The sequence below is a fragment of the Lissotriton vulgaris genome, unplaced genomic scaffold (genome assembly GCF_964263255.1).
Source record: "Lissotriton vulgaris unplaced genomic scaffold, aLisVul1.2 SCAFFOLD_1163, whole genome shotgun sequence".
Classification (NCBI taxonomy): Eukaryota; Metazoa; Chordata; class Amphibia; order Caudata; family Salamandridae; genus Lissotriton; species Lissotriton vulgaris.
In genome coordinates this window covers 698,220-702,746 of record NW_028242180.1, presented here as the reverse complement: position 1 = coordinate 702,746, position 4,527 = coordinate 698,220, and positions in this window count along the sequence as shown.

Below are 4,527 nucleotides of genomic sequence, written 5' to 3'. Positions count from 1 at the left end.
ATGGTCCGTTTTCAAATGTTTTATTTTTGAACGTCAGTTCACATTTGTAGGTGGATCATCAGTGTTAGAGCTAAAATTTGCATGTTTAAAGTGATTTTCATGCTTCCAGGGGCCCAAAACACAAGATTTATGGAATGGTTAAAAGTGCATGAAAATGGCCAATTTACTCACTCTGAGTACTCAAAAAGGGTTTCTTCACCCCGGGAAGTTAATTAAATACCATTTGAAGGCATTTAATGTTCGAGCAAAAACTGCTGATTTTCGACAAAAGAGATAACACCCCCCCCATTACGTCATGCTTCAGAAATGTGGAAAATGGTCCGTTTTCAAATGTTTTATTTTTGAACGTCAGTTCACATTTGTAGGTGGATCATCAGTGTTAGAGCTAAAATTAGCATGTTTAAAGTGATTTTCATGCTTCCAGGGGCCCAAAACACAAGATTTATGGAATGGTTAAAAGTGCATGAAAATGGCCAATTTACTCACTCTGAGTTCTCAAAAAGGGTTTCTTCACCCCGGGAAGTTAATTAAATACCATTTGGAGGCATTTAATGTTCGAGCAAAAACGGCTGATTTTCGACAAAAGAGATAACACCCCCCCATTACGTCATGCTTCAGAAATGTGGAAAATGGTCCGTTTTTAAATGTTTTATTTTTGAACGTCAGTTCACATTTGTAGGTGGATCATCAGTGTTAGAGCTAAAATTAGCATGTTTAAAGTGATTTTCATGCTTCCAGGGGCTCGGGAAGTTAATTAAATACCATTTGGAGGCATTTAATGTTCGAGCAAAAACGGCTGATTTTCGACAAAAGAGATAACACCCCCCATTACGTCATGCTTCAGAAATGTGGAAAATGGTCCGTTTTCAAATGTTTTATTTTTGAACGTCAGTTCACATTTGTAGGTGGATCATCAGTGTTAGAGCTAAAATTAGCATGTTTAAAGTGATTTTCATGCTTCCAGGGGCCCAAAACACAAGATTCATGGAATGGTTAAAAGTGCATGAAAATGGCCAATTTACTCACTCTGAGTTCTCAAAAGGGGTTTCTTCACCCCGGGAAGTTAATTAAATACCATTTGGAGGCATTTAATGTTCGAGCAAAAACTGCTGATTTTCGACAAAAGAGATAACACCCCCCCCATTACGTCATGCTTCAGAAATGTGGAAAATGGTCCGTTTTCAAATGTTTTATTTTTGAACGTCAGTTCACATTTGTAGGTGGATCATCAGTGTTAGAGCTAAAATTAGCATGTTTAAAGTGATTTTCATGCTTCCAGGGGCCCAAAACACAAGATTTATGGAATGGTTAAAAGTGCATGAAAATGGCCAATTTACTCACTCTGAGTTCTCAAAAAGGTTTTTTTCACCCCGAGAAGTTAATTAAATACCATTTGGAGGCATTTAATGTTCGAGCAAAAACGGCTGATTTTCGACAAAAGAGATAACACCCCCCCATTACGTCATGCTTCAGAAATGTGGAAAATGGTCCGTTTTTAAATGTTTTATTTTTGAACGTCAGTTCACATTTGTAGGTGGATCATCAGTGTTAAAGCTAAAATTAGCATGTTTAAAGTGATTTTCATGCTTCCAGGGGCTCGGGAAGTTAATTAAATACCATTTGGAGGCATTTAATGTTCGAGCAAAAACGGCTGATTTTCGACAAAAGAGATAACACCCCCCTTTACGTCATGCTTCAGAAATGTGGAAAATGGTCCGTTTTAAAATGTTTTATTTTTGAACGTCAGTTCACATTTGTAGGTGGATCATCAGTGTTAGAGCTAAAATTAGCATGTTTAAAGTGATTTTCATGCTTCCAGGGGCCCAAAACACAAGATTCATGGAATGGTTAAAAGTGCATGAAAATGGCCAATTTACTCACTCTGAGTTCTCAAAAGGGGTTTCTTCACCCCGGGAAGTTAATTAAATACCATTTGGAGGCATTTAATGTTCGAGCAAAAACGGCTGATTTTCGACAAAAGAGATAACACCCCCCCATTACGTCATGCTTCAGAAATGTGGAAAATGGTCCGTTTTCAAATGTTTTATTTTTGAACGTCAGTTCACATTTGTAGGTGGATCATCAGTGTTAGAGCTAAAATTAGCATGTTTAAAGTGATTTTCATGCTTCCAGGGGCTCGGGAAGTTAATTAAATACCATTTGGAGGCATTTAATGTTCGAGCAAAAACGGCTGATTTTCGACAAAAGAGATAACACCCCCCCATTACGTCATGCTTCAGAAATGTGAAAAATGGTCCGTTTTCAAATGTTTTATTTTTGAACGTCAGTTCACATTTGTAGGTGGATCATCAGTGTTAGAGCTAAAATTAGCATGTTTAAAGTGATTTTCATGCTTCCAGGGGCTCGGGAAGTTAATTAAATACCATTTGGAGGCATTTAATGTTCGAGCAAAAAAGGATGATTTTCGACAAAAGAGATAACACCCCCCCATTACGTCATGCTTCAGAAATGTGGAAAATGGTCCGTTTTCAAATGTTTTATTTTTGAACGTCAGTTCACATTTGTAGGTGGATCATCAGTTTTAGAGCTAAAATTAGCATGTTTAAAGTGATTTTCATGCTTCCAGGGGCCCAAAACACAAGATTTATGGAATGGTTAAAAGTGCATGAAAATGGCCAATTTACTCACTCTGAGTTCTCAAAAAGGGTTTCTTCACCCCGGGAAGTTAATTAAATACCATTTGGAGGCATTTAATGTTCGAGCAAAAACGGCTGATTTTCGACAAAAGAGATAACACCCCCCCATTACGTCATGCTTCAGAAATGTGGAAAATGGTCCGTTTTCAAATGTTTTATTTTTGAACGTCAGTTCACATTTGTAGGTGGATCATCAGTGTTAGAGCTAAAATTAGCATGTTTAAAGTGATTTTCATGCTTCCAGGGGCTCGGGAAGTGAAATAAATACCATTTGGAGGCATTTAATGTTCGAGCAAAAACGGCTGATTTTCGACAAAAGAGATAACACCCCCCCATTACGTCATGCTTCAGAAATGTGGAAAATGGTCCGTTTTCAAATGTTTTATTTTTGAACGTCAGTTCACATTTGTAGGTGGATCATCAGTGTTAGAGCTAAAATTAGCATGTTTAAAGTGATTTTCATGCTTCCAGGGGCTCGGGAAGTTAATTAAATACCATTTGGAGGCATTTAATGTTCGAGCAAAAACGCCTGATTCTCGACAAAAGAGATAACACCCCCCCATTACGTCATGCTTCAGAAATGTGGAAAATGGTCCGTTTTTAAATGTTTTATTTTTGAACGTCAGTTCACATTTGTAGGTGGATCATCAGTGTTAAAGCTAAAATTAGCATGTTTAAAGTGATTTTCATGCTTCCAGGGGCTCGGGAAGTTAATTAAATACCATTTGGAGGCATTTAATGTTCGAGCAAAAACGGCTGATTTTCGACAAAAGAGATAACACCCCCCTTTACGTCATGCTTCAGAAATGTGGAAAATGGTCCGTTTTAAAATGTTTTATTTTTGAACGTCAGTTCACATTTGTAGGTGGATCATCAGTGTTAGAGCTAAAATTAGCATGTTTAAAGTGATTTTCATGCTTCCAGGGGCCCAAAACACAAGATTCATGGAATGGTTAAAAGTGCATGAAAATGGCCAATTTACTCACTCTGAGTTCTCAAAAGGGGTTTCTTCACCCCGGGAAGTTAATTAAATACCATTTGGAGGCATTTAATGTTCGAGCAAAAACGGCTGATTTTCGACAAAAGAGATAACACCCCCCCATTACGTCATGCTTCAGAAATGTGGAAAATGGTCCGTTTTCAAATGTTTTATTTTTGAACGTCAGTTCACATTTGTAGGTGGATCATCAGTGTTAGAGCTAAAATTAGCATGTTTAAAGTGATTTTCATGCTTCCAGGGGCTCGGGAAGTTAATTAAATACCATTTGGAGGCATTTAATGTTCGAGCAAAAACGGCTGATTTTCGACAAAAGAGATAACACCCCCCCATTACGTCATGCTTCAGAAATGTGAAAAATGGTCCGTTTTCAAATGTTTTATTTTTGAACGTCAGTTCACATTTGTAGGTGGATCATCAGTGTTAGAGCTAAAATTAGCATGTTTAAAGTGATTTTCATGCTTCCAGGGGCTCGGGAAGTTAATTAAATACCATTTGGAGGCATTTAATGTTCGAGCAAAAAAGGATGATTTTCGACAAAAGAGATAACACCCCCCCATTACGTCATGCTTCAGAAATGTGGAAAATGGTCCGTTTTCAAATGTTTTATTTTTGAACGTCAGTTCACATTTGTAGGTGGATCATCAGTGTTAGAGCTAAAATTAGCATGTTTAAAGTGATTTTCATGCTTCCAGGGGCCCAAAACACAAGATTTATGGAATGGTTAAAAGTGCATGAAAATGGCCAATTTACTCACTCTGAGTTCTCAAAAAGGGTTTCTTCACCCCGGGAAGTTAATTAAATACCATTTGGAGGCATTTAATGTTCGAGCAAAAACGGCTGATTTTCGACAAAAGAGATAACACCCCCCCA